The sequence below is a fragment of the Dipodomys merriami genome, unplaced genomic scaffold (genome assembly GCF_024711535.1).
Source record: "Dipodomys merriami isolate MVZ:Mamm:240054 unplaced genomic scaffold, mDipMer1.0.p SCAF_2, whole genome shotgun sequence".
NCBI classification, from domain to species: Eukaryota; Metazoa; Chordata; class Mammalia; order Rodentia; family Heteromyidae; genus Dipodomys; species Dipodomys merriami.
This window is the reverse complement of record NW_027203381.1, coordinates 89,466,723-89,487,307: the sequence shown is the minus strand read 5'-3', so window position 1 is coordinate 89,487,307 and position 20,585 is coordinate 89,466,723. Positions and strand designations below refer to the sequence as shown.

Below are 20,585 nucleotides of genomic sequence, written 5' to 3'. Positions count from 1 at the left end.
GTGTGTGTGTGTGTGTGTGTGTGTGTGTGTGTGTGCATGTGTGTATACCACTTTTTCTTGATCTATTCATATACTGAGGGGCATCTGGGTTGTTGGTTCCGTATCTTAGCTATAGTAAGTAATGCTGCAATAAACATAGTTGTGCTGGTAGCTTTAGTGGATTGCTGGGTCATAAGGGAGCTCTATGTGAAGTCTTTTGAGGAACCTCCATACTACTTTCCAAAGTGGTTGAACAAGTTTCCACACCCACCAACAATGCAGTAGGGTTCCCTTCTGGCCACATCCCTTCCAGCATCTGTTGTTATTAGAATTCTTGATTATAGTCATTCTAACTGGGGTGAGGTGGTATTTCAATGTTGTTTTGATTTGCATTTCTTTTATGGCTAGGGAGGTTGAGCATTTCTTCATGTATCTATTGGCCATTTTTATTTCCTCTTCAGAGGAGTTTCTCTTTAAGTCTTTAGTCCACTTATTTATGGGGCAGTTGTTTCTTTGAGGATTTGTTGTTGGGGGATTTATTTTTTTGAGTTCCAAGTGTATTTTATATATGAGAGCATTGTCTGTTGTATGGTTAGTGAAGATCTTCTCCCAATCCGTGGGCTTTCTATTGATTTTGCTAGCTATGTCCTTTGCCATGAAGAAGGTCTGCAATTTCATGCAATCCCATTTGTCCAAACTTTCTTTGATTTGTTATGTTTCTGAGTCTCTATTAAGAAAAAATTGGCCTGTGCCAAGGAGTCCTAGGGTTTCTCTTATTCCTTCCTGTAATGTTTTCAGAGTATCTGCTTTGACTCCAAGGTCTTTGATCCATTTGGAGTTGATTCTGGTGCAGGGTGATATATAAGGATCTAGCTTTAGTTTTCTACAAGTGATTAACCAATTTTGCCAGCACCATTTACTGAAGAGGCTGTCTTTCTTCCATTCTATTTTTTAGTTCCCTTATCAAGGATTAGGTGGCTATAGGTCTGTGAGTTCATTTCTGGTTTTTCAGTTCTATTCCATTGGTCTTCAGGTCTGTTCTGTGCCAGTACCAAGTTGTTTTGATTACTGTGGCTTTGTAGTAGAGTTTGAAATTTGGTATTGATATTCCTCCAGCACTGTTCTTTCTGTTAAGGATTGTTTCTGTTATTCAGGATCTTTTATTGTTCTATATAAATTTTTGGATTGCTTCTATTTCATTGAAGAATGAGGTTGGAATATTGATAGGTATCACACTGAACTTATAGATAGCTTTTGGAAGTATTGCTATTTTCATGATGTTGATCCTTCCAATTCAGGAGCATGGGAGGTTTCTCCACTTTCTAAGTTCTGTTTTGATTTCCTTTTTCAGGTTTTTAAAGTTTTCATCATAGAAGACCTTCACTTCTTTAGTTAAGTTAATACCTAGGTATTTTATTTTTTGTGGCTATTACAAAAGGAGTTGCTTTCCTGATTTCAGCCTTGCTCTTCTCATTGTTGGCATACAGAAAAGCTATTTTTTTGTTGTGAAAATACCATACAGAGGGGTTACAATTACACGGGCAAGGTAATGAGTACATTTCTTATCAAGCATTGTTGCCTCCTCCTTTGTTTCCCCTTCCCATCCCTTCCCATCTCCCACCCCCCCATACCCCCCACCCCCGGCCAAAGTTGTAAAGTTCGTTTTTCAACATAATGACTTGTACATCTCATTATTGCAATGGCCAATGATTTTTGAGGGTTAATTTTATACCCTGCTACTTTACCAACGTTTCGAATCAGCTTGAGTAATTTGGGAGAGAGTCCATGGGATTCTTTAAATACAAGATCATGTCTAAAAGTTATATTTATATTTCACAAAATTTTTATGAACTATTCAGATTTTCCTTCTTCTGGTGGATTTCTCTGCCACAATTATTATTTCTTCTTATTCCTCTTCCTCCTCCTCCTCCTTCTCCTCCTTCTGCTCCTTCTGCTTCTTCTGCTTCTCCTGTTTCCCCTGCTTCTGCTTTTCTGCTTCTTCTTGTAGTTTTTGTGGAGATTAAGAGTCTCACAGATATTCCTGCCCAGCTGGCTTCCAGCTGTGATTCTCAGATCTCAGTGTCCTGAGTAGCTAGGATTATAGGACAGGCAGTGGGCTCTGCCACACTTTTAATGAAGGTATCAATATTTATACTTAATCCTTTGCTGTGCTGATTAAATAAAGGAACATGGATATCTAGTCCTCTTAAGACAGTTGGTTCTAGTTTTTGATTAGTCAGTTAATCTAGAGATTTAATATTTACAAGATAGAATACTTTTATAGCTGGTAGCTATAAAATGCCTCAATGAATTTGAGTTTTTGCTCCCAATGATGATATAAAATTCGTCAGTCCCCATATTTAACAAATACATAACTAGAATACTCTATTTCTGAACTGCTTGTACACTTAGCTTATGAGAAAAAAATTATACTCATAGTAATTTGAAGAACTTCCGGAAGGTTCTCTACAAACTGTAATTTCCATATTAGTCCTTTTTTATTCAGGAGAAAAAACAAGTCTAGGTTGCATATTTGAAATGCTTTCAATCTGCAGCTTCACATGCCAAGCTAAATCCGCTTTCTACTTCCCTGGTCAAATCTCTGAGATATGTTAAGGACAGTGGACATTTTAAACCAGTCAGATACTTTGTAGAGTTAGATAGGGTTATCCTAAACCCTAAGTTCATTTGTATAAAATCAGCCATCTACATCATGGACATTTTTCTGTCATTTTGGGATTACATGGACTCAATCTCCATCATTCAGCTAGCCAAATTATATATCACCTTGAAACTTTATAAACTCATTATTTCCTTATTTTGGTACTTAGAAATTAGTAAGAGCCACTTTGGTACACCAAACACCTAGCCAAACACTGCATTTAGAAATGCGAAAGAGAGTGATTTATTTTGCTAATTTTCTTTTTAATAAAGAATAAAGCAAAGCAATAGTATAAAGTGGTATAGAGAAGAGAATAAAAAATTTGGATTCGGACACAGCAAATTTTGAATCCTTGTTCTTCCTTATACTAACTAGGAGATCTTGTGTCAAAAATTTAGTTTCATACCTATAGAATGATGCTGTTAAACCTGTACTACTATAATTTCCATAAAAATTAGAGATCATGCCTAATAAAGTAGTTGTTGTTATTAGTAATAACAATGTGTTCTGAGAGAAAAAGATAAACAGAATTCTATTAGTTACTGGCACAACTGAAAAAAGAAAATATATGAGATGGTAAAGATGACAGGTCTCGTGCCTAGAGAAGGCACCCAGGTATCAGCAGAAATTTCCAGCAGAAACACATGCCCATAATTTGAAACATCTATAGGCCTCCTTGAAAATGCAAAGGGTATACTGTTGAAATGACACAGTGAAAGTTCTGCAGTTAAGGGAAATGTGATTATCATATATATAGTATATGATGTATGGGAACATAAGACTATACATTGTATAATATCTAATAATATATATTTTATTCAAATTAAACCTATGGCTTAATCAGATATACATAACAACAACCTTACACTAAATAAAGAGAAAGGAATATTTGACACATGCTCAGCAGAGAAGGTTTGTAGCTAGCTGAGCAGTGGAAGAGGTTCATGGCATAAAATTCGAGGTTACATCCAAAACTTGGGGGTCAGGCCCCACAAGAACAAAAAGATTTTGGAAAGCAAAAGTTGTCATGTTACTATTTAAGCAACATCTTTTTCCATTTGTTCCAGTTGATTTTTTTAAAAACCTCTCTATTTGATCCTTATATTTTTCCTTCTTGATCTTGAAGAGTATTTCTGTAAATCATTTATAGTTATCTACATAGTTATTGGCTGGGTGGATCAAACAATATAAAGAAAAGAATTATGAAACACTTAAAATACAGTGATAGTCTTACTCCTTTTGTTCTTTGGCAACTGTACATATCATCAAATAGTTTTCCCAGGCACACAGCTCTGGACTCAGTTTAAACTCAATAAATGCTTTCAGAATCTCTGCTGAAGCTAAGGACCATTTTTCCCTCCTCTAATTGACAGCATTATATTTTTGAAAAAGGATTATAACACTTTCCAGTCAACAAAGCTTCCCATTATAATAGATCAGCATTTCTGGTGTAGATTAACAAATAGCAGAATTATTTGTGAGTTCCAAGCATGGATTCAGGTTTGAACCCTGCATGCAAAGTAGTTTAGCATTTACAAGCAGTAGAAATGACACCATTGAGAAAGAATGGCAAGGGTCCACAGGTGTAGCTTCTGATGCTTCAAATTGTAACTCAGTTTTAGTACCACAGAGGTATTAATAAGTTTTGTATGTATGAAGCCCTGGGTTTGATCCTTAGCACCATAAAAAGAAGTAAAGGAGGAAAGAAAAGAAGGGAGAGACATAGGAAGGGAAGGGAGGAAGGGAAAGGAAGGAAGGAAGGAAGGAAGGGAAGGAGGGAGGGAGGGAGGGAAGAAGGGAGAGAATGAGAGAATGAGAAAGAAAGAAAGAAAGAAAGAAAGAAAGAAAGAAAGAAAGAAAGAAAGAAAGAAAGAAAGAAAGAAAGAAAAAGTCATTACTTCTATCAAATCTCTCATTTTGTCCAGATGAGTCTGATTCAGAGTTTTTAGTGGTTTGGATTTCTGCCAGATGAAACATGGCATTTACTGGGCCAATCTCTGTCCTATGTTGAGAAAGGGAAGAAAATTGAGATAGGGATGAGAAAGCCATCAAATTGTCAAATATGAAAAAATATGAAAATACATTGGCCAGAGGGGAAAGCAGTCAGGTGGAATATTTTTCACCACATGGCAAACCTCAGTTCAATATGTCAGAAATCTCCTGAGTAAGTAATTTAAGGCTAAAAACTATGTTTACAGACAAGACTATGTTCAGACAAAGAAATGCCTGTTTATGTGTACTCTGAACATAAGATCGTGCATTAATTATATTTAGAAAACTTGAAACCAACTGGAAAGAGAAGGATTTGATCAGTCTTACGTTGAAATTTGTTATTTGTGCCAGTGGCTCATTCCTGTAATCCTAGCCACTCAGGAAGCTGAGATCTAAAGGGCTGAGATTGAAGCCAGGTAAGGCAGAAAAGTCTTCATGATTCCATCTCCAAAATAACCAACAAAAGGCTGGATTAGAGGAACGGCCTGAATATTAAAGAACCCACCAAGCAGCTGAACAAAACAAGGTCCAGAGTGCAAACTCTGGTACAGAGAAAAAGTGAATTCATTGTTTTTCCTACAGAGTCAAAGGACATATTTTTGTAGATGTATACAAGTATCATAAAACATGTGCCATTTTCCCTTTTCCTAAAGAAGAACTAAATAAAATTCCAAGGGATGCCCATGACATGGAACTTCCTATGGAATCCCAGATATGGTTCTTTATTAAATACATAGCCTACAGCTGGAGTTCTTGAAGTTTGGTTCACAGTGGAGCATTATCAGCTTCATCTGGAGACTGGCATCAATGCAAATTCTAAAGCTTCCTTCCAAAACTCCTGAATCCGAAAATCTTAGGGGAAGGCTCCAAAATCTTTGCGGCAAGCTTGAGCAAAGGGTACAGAGTTAACATTTCGAGAATGTGAAACAAGGGGAAGATGTTGCTGCCTCTTTTGCTCTTCTTTGAGACTTCTAAAGGAACAAGGAAAAACTAAAACAAAAAATTCCTTTTAAAATTATATTCATTACTATAATGCCAACCCCAAAACTATGAGGAATATAGTGAGATTTGAATTCAATTGAGCAAAATAGATGCATACCTTAATAGACTTCAGGCAGAGCATGGAATTCTACAAAGGAAGGAGACAGAGCCTTAAGGCACCTGACTATAAAACTGATTTTAAAACTAGTAAGCTGATAGATAGCAAGGAGAGATGATGGAGACAATCAGTTGCTGTTTTACAGTTTCAGTTCCAAATTGGTGAATTTAATTAAATTTAATAAAATTAAATTTAATAAAATTAATTAACTCTAATTGTCAACACATTGCTGAATTTCAGAATAAGCACACCGAAAAACCCTATCCATAAGAGAAGTGAACAAAGCTCTGTCCTCTTGCAGAAAGTTTTACAAAGGGAACTAAACAGCTTAATCATCTAAAAAGAAACCCTCTGCTACCCTAACTTGTTTTACCAGCCTTTTCCTAGACTCCTGTTCCATAAATAGCTAGTCTTAAAAGAATGGCCTCATTTCCAGATGAGAAAATTATCAAAAAGAAGCTGGCATAAAAACGACAGAGATAAATACTACAAACAAGGAAGGAAAAGTAAGGTTAAAAAGGCACAACAGATTCACATCACAGAAAAATATATTCTTTCTTCAAGAACATTCCAGTGATATTGTAAAATTAAAGAAAATAGAGGTTTTTAAAAAATGTATTTGGAACAAGAAAGAACGACTTAAACAAAAATTAAACCAATAGAAGGATATTGAAAGTGAACAGAACTTAGCAAGGCAATAGAAGAAATAAATACGATCCATCTAGAAATATAATACCTATCTAGAAGTGGAAGTTTTTAAAGGAACACCACCAAAACTACTTAATTATGGAGACTACATTTGAGTATAGTAGCCCCTAAAGAAGTAAGTTCCTCAATATAAAAAAAATAATAGATGATCCCTTAGAATCATGAGGTTATGGGATAAGAAATTTACAATTAAAGACTAACACACCAAGAACTGAAACATTAACAAACAACCATTGAATCAACAGGAAATCAAACCATAATAGCCAAATTAGGAGAGTGAGGCTTTGAATGTCTTGGTTCTAATTCTTAGACAAGGTTAGTAGGCTAACCCTTTAAAAGTAACTTCAAAAGATAAGAGAAATAAATTTATAAATTACAAAACCTCATATATGAAAATAATTGCTGGAGTAGTTGTGGTTTAAGTGTTAGAGCACCAGCCTTGAACAAAAACAAACAAACAAACAAAAAGAAACAGTTGCGAGTACATGGCTTTTAGTTCAAGCCCCAGTACCAACACCACAAACAACAAAAGAGATTACAAAATCAAAATAATTGGTGTTTCATATACAATTTATAGCTTCATAAAACAGATGGAAAGACACTATTTTAACAGTGGAATTATCATTCAAGACCAATCTAAGAAAATAGTCATGGTATATAACTAAATACAATGTGTATTATAAAGGAGCTAAGTATGTAATATGGAAATAGTCAAAAGAATGAATAACGAAACTATTACCTAAAAACTAATAACAACAGAAAGCTGCTAATCCGTAAGCTGGGAAAACAAAGAATGGAATTATATTTCTGTTTAGAGTTAGACATGAGTTAGACTTTCAAGAGTGCTGGAACTCAGACAGGACTGCCTATAGGGAGCAAGGAGTATTGTGAGAGCCACTTAGGAAATCACCAGGGCTGTCACCAGCGGCAAACCTGTGTTTGATCCCAGCTCTTCCCTCCATTATCTTTCCAGTGCCACCTCTAGCCAAATTCAAGCAAGGGCTAACTGAGCGAGGGAAGCTGGAAATGTTTTTTACATGGCAACCCACCACACAGTCTTCAGGGTCTGAACTGGATCTCAAGGCAAGCAGTTAAAAGACAGCACAAAGAACAAAAGAGAAAATTAGCTACATTTCTATAGTTAAAGGTCTTTAATAAGAAATGTTCCCTACGTAATGCATGAGTTTACTTAAATGTTTGAAAATATCAGGGCTGGAGTGTAGGACAAGAGTATTGTGTGGATCTGTTATATACATATGGCTAATCTGGGGAGGGGAAGGGGAATAAAAGTGCTGAAACAAGGACACAGGATGACCCATTGCAACAAGGATACCTACAGGACAGTATATTGGAAATGAACTTTACAACTTCGGGAGGGGGGAGGGAGGAATGGGGTTGGGTGGGGAGGAGTGTGGGAGGTGGGGGAGGGAAGGGATAGTGGGACACAACAAGGAAGAGAAGGGGTAACAATGATCAACAGGTATGTACTCATTGCCTTACTCAGGTAACTTTAACCCCTCTGTACAGCATCTTAACAATAAAATAAAAAAGGAAAATAAAAGAATATTCTGTGTATATATATTATGCATATAATATGTAATATTATATGTAAAATGTAATATTATATACATAATATATAATAAAAGAATTTCTTTCTATATACTCCTAAATCCCTCTCTACAGATGACCACTGTTACTTATTTTGGTGTAAGTTTCTTGTACTTAGTTATACATAAATATGAATAGCTTAAAATTCCCACAATAATAATAATACATTCATATATATGTATGTACATGCACGTGTATGTGTGTACATATACATGTATGGATTTAGACATGCATATACATTATATATATATGTGTGTTTGAGTCTCTGGTATGCTTTCCATGTCTGGATATACATTAGAGACTTGTCAAAATTCATTTTCAACATCTCCGTTTGAATGAACATATAGGCCATTGGCAGTTTTTTGCTGCAAACATCAAAGTAGAAATATATTGTTTAGAAAGCTACTAATCCATAAGCTAGGGCAACAGGCAATCTTGTAAAGAACATAGTGCAAGATGACAATGTGTTTATAAAACGGCTTGGCTATTGTCTCTGTATGTCTGCTGTCTTCTGCAATTCAGTTAGTGTGTGTTGAGCCAGGGGCAATACAGTTAAAAGTAGGGCCTAAGTGGCATATGGGATTTAAAATTAAGTCACTGCAACATGGAACTCATTTTACTTATGTCGTAAAATCAATGCTACTTATGATTCATATTCATATGTATGGGAAGGTTTGGAAGATGAGCAGATGTAACCAATATGTGTATCTTCACTCCAAGGCAAATACACATGCCAATGTCTTATGCTCCCCAAAATAAACAAATTCTAATCCTCTCTGCTTTATACAAGACAGCTCACTTGCCTCTGAACATTTTCAGGCTTTTGAACATAGCTTCATGAAATTGAAAATACAATTTTTTCTATGTTGTTCTTGAAAATTCAACAATGCTACTCTTCTCAATTCTTGCTGTTAGATTTTCAAGGGCAAAAGCAATTCCTATTTGTTTTCAAGAGTGAGTTTTCAGAGTTAAAGGGGATCTAATGTTTTCGATTTTCATATTGACCTCTCTGATAATCTTTGTCTCCCCTCCTTGACTCTTGTAAAACATTGGAAGTTTCTCCAGTTTCTTCCCAGGGAGAAAATTTAAAAGGATAAAATGCTGGAGAAAGAATATGAAAATGACATTATTAAACACTACCGTAGATTTATATTGCAGATAGTATTACTGTTTTCAAAATAAAACATTTCTATAAGCTGTCACAAGACAAACCATGTAATTCAGGCAGAGAAAGTTTTCAAATATTGGAAATGTCATAGAATTTTCAAAGATTAATTACATAGGTCCTAGTAGGCTGAAAGACAGATTCTAAATAGTTAGATACAGCTCTCAATTTCTGCAGAAATTTGTTCAATTTTTGAGTGACATGTAATTCTGTTAAGGAGAATCCAAAATCCAAAATTTAATGAAAAAATTATTAAACACAAAATTCTGGGTTTTTTTCCTTTTTTTGGTATTTTTCAACAGACCAAAATTATACTCTATCATTCAAAAAGCAAAATTTGCATTAATGTCAAGCATGTATTATTAAACAACAAGCCTAATGACCATGGGCAAATACTCAGATTCAACTTTAGGATACTGAAAAAGCAAAGTGGTAAGTGGATTTTCTGTTAACAAGCTGCTCTTGGCTTAACATTATCTTTATGACAAATGCAGTGTTTGAAATGGAAGGCATTAAATAAACATTTGCATTGAGGAAATATGATGATTTACTGAAATATGTGCCAGTAGCATTTTACTAAGCTGAAAACCTGAAAAAAAAAACAAAAATAAAACGCTCTGAGGACATCGAATTGGTAACGTGTTCTTGAATCAATGAAAAAAATGGATGAATGAACTCATCTATTCATTCATACTCGAAAAGTCTATGTACCACCAATTTTTAAATAAATGTTTTTTTTTGTTTTCGTGGTTGTTTTTGTTTTTATTGGGGGCGGGGAGCGGTCATGCAGCCTGAACTCTGAGGCTGGGCGCTGTCCTTCAGCTCTTTAGCTCAAGATTAGCGCTCTACCACTTGAGCCACAGTGCCACTTCCGGCTTTTTCTGTTTATGTGGTGCTGAGGAATTGAACCCAGGGACTCATGCATGCACTGAGCCACCTTGCATGGATGGAGCCACCTCTTCAGCCCTTAAATAAGTTTTGAAAGTTGAGTCTTGGAAAGGGAGAAGAAAAGCATTCTGGGGAAAAAGACTAGGAAATACAAAGGTAGAGGCCTGATTGGACTTCTGTGTATGCGTTGTGGCAACAGACAGGAAGAGAGTAGCGTGAGAATGTGCTGTGGAGTTTGAGGTATGTTTCGACACTTTGGCATGATTAATAACAAGAAACCATGCTGAACTAGGGAGCCATGTGCTTTATTACAATACATAAATTCCACATACTAGCAGAGAGGAGGCTGGAAAAAATCCATTAGCTATGGTAATGACTCAAACAGTCTCTATTTGGTATTTAGAATACCAGCATACAAGATGACACTTGAGAGTTATACTTTCTTTGTATCATATTTAACTGTGAGGTAAATTAAATTGGCAGCTGAGGAAAGAGAGAGCAGCAAGTGGTATTCAGGCAAGAGAAAGCTTTATTTTTGAGCTTCAGGGTGCCTCTGGTCAAGTTGGAAGCCCATACAGTCTGAAAAAGGATAGAACCACACCCTGCCCAGGACTTATCGAGGCCAGGGGCGAGGAAGGTGTAGCCACACTGGATGTGGATGTGACCTCAGGAAGAGGGGGAGGAGTCTGCCTCCAAGTGTGCCAGTTACCTAGGTGACACAGATACTGTGCGGAGACTTAGCTAAGAGGAGGGAGGAGTCTGCTCCGCCTTCCCAGGGCAGACCTTACATGAACTAAGCAGAAAAACACAGCTTTTTGGACATTTTGAAACTCTAAATTTACATGAAAGCTGATCAAGTTAAAAATGGTGGACCTAGACCAACGTCTTGGAGATTTCTCCATCTTTACAGTTTTGACAGTGGTTGAAGAAGCACATCCGTGAAATATTCAATTTCTGTAGTCCCAGAGAAAACGCAGAGTGCTCATGGCCCTAGTGCTGCTGAGCTCTGGAAACCAGAAGGAAGATTTCATTTGTCTTAGAACCCGAGTGAGAAGTATCGTTTTCCCCACTGTGTTTCTCTGCTTTGCTCATCCTCCTGGGGTATTGATTGTAAGGTATGTATCTTGAGTTTTGCCAAATAGGTAGATGCTCATGCATAGACACTCAATACCCTCCTTCTCCCATCATCTGACCAGCTTCTACCCACCCCTTCTCCTATGTGATCAATCATTGCTGAGCAGTAAGAAACATGTTTGATGACATAAGGTAGTAGAGCAAATGTATATTGAACACCTAGAATGTATCTGTAATATAAAGTTAACTTCGTATACCAAGGACTCAGAGTCCTGACCCAAGGTCTTGACATGTTTCTCCCCCTCAATGCTATCTTGTGCAACCTTGCCACCTTCCACCCCTTAGCCCTTCTCCTATGCTTTCATCATATTTATTTATAATTCTTGTTTGTTTACCTCATAAAACTATTCTCTTCAAGCTCTCTATATCCCTCCTGAAACCAAGCTCACCGTTCATATGCTGAGTGCGTACATCTACAGGCATACATATGTACTTATACATATTTATTAATAAAAATAGATTATTGCTTTTGTATTTTGAAGGCATATATACTTTTTTAAATAAAGGAATTAAAAGTTTATCATCACCACTGTTAAAACAAGACATTTTTTGAACATCATCATTTTTTAACTTCTTTCCAGGTGTTTGGTGATAAATAGCAAGAATTCTCCTAAAGCTCAGTTATTGGTATATTATGATTCTCTTGTTACATATATGACTGATGTGCTGATGTTATAATACATGAAGTTCAGTCACTTCCTAATGAGTATGGAAAGAGAACATTACTTACTCAAGAACTGAGAACACTCAAATTACAATTTTATACTCCATAGGCCAAGAAAATCATTAGCCTAAGTCTTTCAGACTGAAAGTCTTTTTCCTGCTGACAAGTAAGCTGACAAGCCACAAAGATCTATCCAAATGATAAATGAGACCCAAGAATATTAGAACTAACATCAAAGATCAGCTAGTTAGGGAAAAGGGCTTTTTGAGTATGAACTGCTCCATTTGAACTGGGCCATTTGAACTTCAAAAATGTGGAGTTCAGTCGTAAAAGTAGCAGTGTTTATCAGAAAGAGCATGTTCCAAAGACTTGATTACAAAATTCTGCCAGAAATAAGAATCTAGTCTCTACATAATTATTAAATTCTCACTTATTCTACTCAAAAGACACGACAGTGGTGGGCTTAGGAAGGTGGCTCAGTGGTAGAGCGCTTGCCTTGCATGCAGGAGGCCCTGGGTTCGATTCCTCAGCACCACATAAGCAAAAAAAGAAAAGCCGGAAGTGGTGCTATGGCTCAAGTGGTAGTATGCTAGCCTTGAGCTGAAGAGCTGAGGGACAGCGCCCAGGCCCAGGGTTCAGGCCCCATGACCGACCAAAAAAATTATGACAGTGGAAAAAAATTAATGTTAGAAATTCAGACAACTGGTTATGTGAAGTCCAAGTGGGAGCCACCGAAACGGGTTGTGGCAAATGAGCTGGTTGACGTGCTGTTCTTCACTTTGGTTAGGTTACCAGGTGCTCTGTATATTCTCTCTTTTTCAGAACAGAAAAATACAAGTAAATCTTCCTTGTCAATTGTCTAGACAGGTGACATACAGAACTCTCACTCTTAGGAGTGTGAGAGTTGTGGGACAGCACAAAAGATAAGGTGAAGAGAAACAAATATTGGAATGGAGACAAACTGGAAAGTGAAGACAGGGTCCCGACAAAGGAGAGCATCCAGAATGGGAACGATTCTCTTTGCTTACACTTCAGAGACAAAGTGGCAGGAAATTGTGAGATTCCTCCCAGAGCTCCACTTGCAAGGAGGCCCATTTAGCACATGGTCTGCCTTGCAAGATCTGTTGTTATTGGTTTCCTTCCCTGGGAACACAGCACACTGGGGATTCTGCTGTACCACAAAATGGTCTTCTAAGCCCTCAGACATGTCAAGTGCAGACAGAGAATTGCTCCTTCTGGGTTTACAAAGAGCTATAACTCTCCTACTTGGCCCACTCCACCTTGGCTCTCTTCAATTGCTAGAGAAAAATCTATTGAACTAGCCGTCAAAGTTCCCTGTGTTTTAGGCCACCATTAGCTTGTGTTTGTCATATAGCAAAACTGAAGCCCACAGGACAGTGACAAGCCTAGAATTAAACCACAGGGCACGTTTTTAGTTTTTACCCAGTACTGGGAGTTGAACAGCCTCAGAAAATTTGTTTTTATTTTATTTTTGAGACATGATCACACTAGATTTAACCAGGCTAGCCTTGAACTCACAATGCTCCTGAGTAACCAGAGTTGCAGGTGTGTTCCACTAGCACTGGAGAATCTTTAGGATCTTACCACTTTGCTAAAGTCAGGTCATGTCATCCCCGAAAAACATCCTTGAAAAAAAAAAGACTTCGGAATACTTTAGTATAACAGAAATTTAAAAAATGTTATTCCCTAATGTAATTCTCTCTGGGGAGGGGTTTTATGATGTATAATAATATTTAACATTCATTCAGTGCCTGCGATGTGCAAAACACAACTCTTAAGTATTTTACACATATCAGTTCCTGCAATCCCCATAGTAAACCATAAGAGATCAATGAAGTATTATCTCTATCATCTTTTAATATCATCTCTATCAGCCAGTGACAGAAATGAGGTTTGTCACATATCTAAGAACTAGAAACTAATAGAACTAGTTGTTGAGGCTAGGCAAGCTGGCTCCAGCTTTAGCTTCTCAGCTGCTGGATCCTATTGCCTTTTGTCTTGTTATCGCAGGATAAAATGTTGGACAGACAAATGAAAATCCAGCGCAGAATATTTGAATTTCAAGTAGTTGTCATTGCTCCCACAGGAATCTGAAAATGTCCTATTTTGATTTCTGGGCTCCGAAGGTGTAAAGGCATTTTTATGGTCATTTGCTTTCACAGATTCTGAATTGTGATTGTCAGAGGGAGCAGCAGCAATGATCCCTGTGCTTCTTACCCTTGTAAAGTCATTTTTTCTGTTGATAATTATCTTTGAGTTAGGAATTGCCTCTATCTGGTTTATTTCAGTTATCTCCTGAGTATGATGCAAAGCCAGACTACCACATTCAGTCACTATTTTGTTAAGTGAGTAAATTCAGTAGTCGTGTGTGTGTGTGTGTGTGTGTGTGTGTGCGTGCATGTGTGTATTATGGAGATGGTGCTTGATGACTGTGACTTCATAAAGAGCAAATGTTATATGTGAAAATAGAACCAGGTAAGTTGAAGGATAGGTGGGGTTTAGGAGAGAGAGATGGAGGAAAATGATAGAACGGGTGGCATTGGTCAAGATGCTTTGTACTTATAAACTGACATGTTGAGTTCAAACCCCTTTGTAAAACTGCTAAAAGATAATTTCAAAAATCATATAAAAATGTTATGCTTGGTGAAAAACCTAAATGAAAGCAGAATAGAATGCTTGAATCAAGCATAAATAAGCCTCACATAGGCTGTAAATGTAATGGAAAATGGTCAAAGAAAATACAGATGATACCTCTTTAAAAAATATTTAGTAAATTATGGATTCAAAATAAATTAGAGGTTCTCATTATAATATGTATCTTCCAAATATTCACTAGAAAGATTTATTTTGTGGATATAATTTTTATGATACTATCTTTATTGCCAACACAGTTTTGAAACTACAGTCTATTAAGTACGATAATGGTTCCTATTGAAAACTGCACCAAAATAGTAAAAGAATATATCAGTTGTGTTTCATCCAAAATGATTAAATTTACCTCATCTCCGGATATGGTCTTTGGCCTAACTTGAGTTTTTGTAGCAGGGTGGAGTTTGAGATCGAAAACACCAGAAAAATTATGAATTTAATGAAAGCCAATCTTCTGGCAAGTAGACTAAGCACCATTTTGTCTTATTTCTGAGGAGTTTCCATTTTATTCCAGATATCAAAGAATAGTCGGTGTTCCTATATAACTATAGATGGCATTGTATTTGAAGGAATACTTCATTTCGGTTTCTTCATTATAACAATAAGATCACATTTACATAAAGCAGCAGAAAACATTATATATTAAATTCTTTCCTTTAAAATGAAAATTAGGGATGTCTGTTCTACAAAAGACAGTAAGAGACAGAAAGGGTCATGATAGTGTGCCAAAATCAGCAAATTACATAGAGTTCAAAAGGAACCTCACAAATAATGGACTCCTGGTTTCACAAGTGAAGAAATTGGATAGGAAAATGGCAATGATTTATTCATAATCTCATAGCTATTAAAGGACAAAGATATCACTAACACAAGTCTACCACGAACAGCTCAGGCCTTGTCCATTGTCCTGTGCTCTTTGGCTTTATTATCCCAGCTCTGGAACTGGATTTGACTTTAAGATGAAGTACAGTTGGGCACTGGTGGCTCATGCTTGTAATCCTAGCTATTCAGGATGCTGATATCTGAGGATCTCAATTCAAATCCAGCCTAGGCAGAAATGTCTATGAGATTCTTGTCTCTAATTAACCAGCAAGAAGCTGGAAGTAAAGGTGTTGCTCAAGTGACAAAGAACCAGCCTTGAGAAAAAAGCCCAGTGAGAGGCCCTGAGTTCAAATCCCAGTACAGGTGTGTGCATGCATATGTGCATGCATACACACACACACAGAAAGATACACTATAGGCCCCTGGAAACCTGACATCAAATGTCTTGGATCTTCTTATGGTTGTTACTAGCTCCTGGACCTTAATGATAGTATGAGTTTGTTTCCTTGTAGTTGTGTCAGTAACTTGTGATGACCTGGAAAGATAGATATCAGAATCATAATTATTTTGTGCTGACATATAATGGAAAGAACTCTATGAAACTTAAGAGCCACTTTTCAATTAAATCATTTAAATTGTTGGTGAGGTTGTTTTTACTGAGAAGTCAACCACACCACTTTATTATATTAACTATTATTCAATAGTAATCTCCTATCCCTCTATTTTCCATATTTTAAAAAATAATGGCAGCTCATCTAATTATTCATAAAGATTATCAGTGTTGTGATAAAGCAGCACACTGATTAACTCATACTGTGAGTAAGAGAGATACAACTATAGTATAATAGGGATGGTATAAATACTGGGTTGATTTTTATGGTATGCCCAGTCTTGTGATACAAGACTAAATTATCTGTCCCCAAGTCAGGAGAAGAAATCATAGGGCAGACCATCAACAGCAGTCTTAATCTCTGCTAATGTTCCTGTCCATTTAGCTCAAGGTTTACCCCATAGGTTACCAGGAGATGCTCTCAGTATTGGCTTGATACGGGCATATTCATGCTTAGTCCAATGGTTTTCCATTTAGAAAACAACTCCTAGAGTTAGGAATGTGACTCAAATGGTACAATGTTTGCTTAGGATGCACAAGGGCCTGACTTTGAACCTTCCTTCAAAATAAAAACTGACAAGGAAAAATAAACTTTTAGAATAAGATTTCTACCTCCTTCTTCTCCCTTATTCTTCAATAACTTACAGATGAATTACTAATTAACAATTCATGACAACATGTATAATATGTATAATTATGATGAAGAAAGGTCTCTCAAATAGAGGTGAATTGCAACACAGTTTTATTAATTGTTCATCTGCTTAGAGTCACACATGCAGAGATGTAAGAGGCAGGGCAGCTGAGGTCATCATCATCCTAATTGCCTTCATCTTTGGCTTTCCTTGAACTCCAGTTTCCAATTCTAGGAAGACAGATTATGATACCAGCTGGTTTCTTGCATGTTCTCACCCAACAAACCCCTTCATGGTCACATGCATCTTCTATCCACCAAAAGGGTAACATCTGCTTCTACTCAAAGTTCCATCCAAGCTATGGAGATCAATGGGAGAAAGTTGTAAAACATGAATGTATTATGATTACTGTTATAAATACCTATTTGCACTTGTTGGATTTTAATGAAAATTTCAGTCTTAGAAAATAAAACTTATTTGGAAGGAAGATTGACACATTTAAAACTCATTCTGTAAAGCGACAACTAGTAGTTTATATTAGAGAGTCCATTTAATTGTATCTTTACCCAAATCAAGTTTTATATCCAAACTGTGGATGGGAAAACATGATACATTGCTGTTTCTATAGGTGTATCTGATTGGTAGAAACTAAGCATCTTTTCCCTTGCTTAGGATAATCTGTATTTCTTTTGAAACTCTATCTGAAATTGGCTAGCTTTGAGGAAGCATTCAGTTCTTGGTTATTAGATTTGTGACCTACAAAGTCAGAATCTTGACCTCTTTTTAGAGATGCTGAGATCAAAGCTTGGTGTCACTTACTGTCTGATCTGTCTTAAAGGCATATGTCATTAATGAAATGTATACATTTTCTCCTGTATTTACCTAATAATATGTTTTCTTCTTCGATTACCAGTTTCCATTTTTAGTGGCTTTAGCCATAACCAATTCCATAAAGGTGTCTTAGTTGCATTATCATTTCTGTGTTATTATAATTATTGACAATTATAGAAAATAATTCTCCTTGGTAATCTTACAGAATATTTTGGTTGCATCAGACATCAAGTATTTGTGTAGAAATTTAATTTTCTATTTAGAACATTTGACATTTTGCATAAATATAAAATTTTAATTGAATATGAGATGATATATTTTAAATATTTACCTATTTCCTCTGTCACTTTTACTTTGTCTTTGTGTCATTTTAATATTTTTCAGCAGTAATATAGTCATATTATTCTGTGTAATTCTGAAGCATTTAGACCAAATAGTTAAGCTCTAGTCAACTGAAATTGCAGCTGCTCCTATGTATGGTACTTTCTAACCCTGTTTTCTGTTACTTTAAGGACATTTTTGGAGAAGTGTCTTCTTTGTTTTGGCAATCTGAGACACTATTATCACGTTCCTCCCACTCTGAAAATATAGATGTCTCCCAGATGTGTTCTAAGTTGAAAGAAGATATTGAACTTGGGTTTCTTTTCTATTGAATTAGGACCCTCTAACATTACCAGCTTCTCTGCCAATGGGACAAAGCAGGAGAGAGATTTTTAGGCTTCTACTTTAAATGGTATCCTTTCGAATCCCAGAACAGCACACATGCACAGGGGAACACCCAGCTCCATCAGCCTGCATCTGTGCTGAGATCCTGCCTGGGATCAAGCCACTGCCTCACCTCTGTGCTCTGGCTCTCAGAAGGTCCATTCTTTACTGTCTGCTTTGTCTTTTGCCTTTACTCATTCCCACTTGGTTTACTCTTCTTTCCTCCAGAACTCCTCGTCTTTTTCTGCTTTATCATAACATTTTTAAAGTTCTTTTCCCCAAGCTTTATTGGACACTCTTGTCCCAAGAGCCTGTGAACCCTAGTTTCTACATATAGGAATTTTAACCAGCAGTCTATTTCATATATATGTATATATATACATATATATGTATATGTATTCAAGTATTGACAAATCAAAAACAACACTATGCAACATCACAATCAGAATTTTATGAATGAAATGTATTTTAACACTAAAATTGGGAAATGGCAAAATCTCAAACAATGAAAGCTTAGGGAATGAGAAAGAGGAAACAGCTGACACTAAGCAAGAGGAAAGAAATGTACAAATCACCCCATTTGGAAGAAATAATTTTATTGTTAAAGTCTGTAGAGTTCATAAGCTTTGTAGATCAAGACAATGACAATTTGCATTGTGAAGCTTAAAATGTGTTAGTGAGTTTAGCCACCATACGGTGAAATGTATGTAATTACTTAATCTCAATAAAGACATTTTAAAAAAGTTTTTCCAAAAAAACAATTCATCAGCCTATATGGAGAGACAAGATCTGGGAGAAAGACAACTGACCAGGAGAACTTGATGGGCTAGAGAACTCCTGAGCCAGTCTTTTTGACATAAAGGTCACATTTTTGCGGCTCAACCCAGTCTCCTCCCACCTTAGTGTCATCTGATTGCTTCCCACTTTGACCTAAGGTAAAGAGTCACATTAGCTGCTCTATCTTTCCCTTTCTTATTTTCACAGAAAACTTCACTTGTCAACCCTTGCCTGCAGCCAGGATATAAATTCCAGAAAACAAAGCTCACTCATGCACTACACAGACCTCTTTTATGGTTTAAGTTCCCTTCAAAGAGTGAAGAGTTCTTGACAGGCAGAAAGTCTGCCGAGGTGTGGAGGAAAAACTCCAGCAGAAATATTTGGATAAAACTTGATAGTGTTATCCCCTTGGTTTTCATTTCATCACAAATTTTTCATCACTTTATCACCTGTCCATAGAAAGATTTTAGAGAAATCACTGTCAGTCATGTATTCTAAAGGGAGACTCTAAAATCCCAAATGCCCTTCTTAGGGGTTTATTGTAGGTGAACACAGTTCTTGAAATACCATCCATGCTTACATTTAATAAATGCTATTTTATGATTCACCTTCATTACTCAACATAAACTTGTTCCAAAGTCAAAAGGCTAAAAGCTAAATCATTAAATGTCTTTTGTTTTTTAACTAGATGCCTGCATTCCAAGTCTCTAACTATTTTGACCTAGATACTATGGCAGTATTTAACTAAATACTGAGGCAGTATTTTAACCTAGATATGTTAGCCATCTCCTAACTCTCTAGAGTTCAGATCTCACACTTCTTAGCAGGAGGCAGTGAGAGGAAAAAGGAAGGATCTGGGCTAGGCCCTTAGCCAAAGTAGCCTGTGTTAAGAAAGAAAGCTTGTCACTTTTGGTCCACACAAGGGTGCCCAAAGACAGACTAGATAGACACCCCTTCTCCTCATGTGCCAAGGACACATTAATAGTTTGTTTTTATACTGGAATGATTTATTTGCTCCACTCACATTTGGGAGCAGAGGCATTGTCTTGCCCTAGGCTTATTTCTAAATAACACAGAAGCTAGAAGGAAATGTAGTAAGAAAGTTGAGAATGTGAAACATGTGGTGAGGTCAGGACACACACTCCCACATGTCCACAGAACACATGACTTTGTGGTTTAGTCTATCACTGGGAACACAATTGCCATTTCTATCACCATCATTAATTAGAATAAGAAATTCTTAAAGCTTACGGCACCATTCATTTGTAGAGCTAAGTAGGATTACTCCAGGCTTTCTGCCCAAGTTTTCTAGCTGATTAAAAAGCATTAACATTTGTGTTTTGCCAACACTGATTATACTAAAGGTTGGGCAAGTATTTGCCTGCTACCCAAGACCGAAAAGGGAAGATGCAGAAAAGCCTATGGAGCACAGCTCTCATATATAAGGGATGCCAACCAGTTACTGAACAGTGCATTCTCTCCTTGGCAAAGGAAAGTTAATTCATAATTTTCAAGGCCCCTTCCAGAGCTAACATTTTATGACTGGTCAGCAGGCAGCTTTTCTGAAGGTAACCAGTGAATTGTGAGACTAGGCTGAAGAAATCCTTTAAAACTGATGATCAATTCAAGGCACACCAGG

General features: G+C 36.6%; 1 long non-coding RNA gene across 1 annotated transcript in view; it reads right to left on the bottom strand.

Moving 5' to 3' along the window:
* Positions 1 to 16,796: 16,796 nt before the first annotated feature.
* Positions 16,797 to 20,585, bottom strand: part of LOC138832417 (uncharacterized) — a 62,185-nt gene continuing 58,396 nt past the window's right edge. The window contains exon 5 of the long non-coding RNA XR_011373554.1: positions 16,797 to 16,991. This is a non-coding gene — a long non-coding RNA (uncharacterized lncRNA). The remainder of the gene's footprint in view (positions 16,992 to 20,585) is intronic.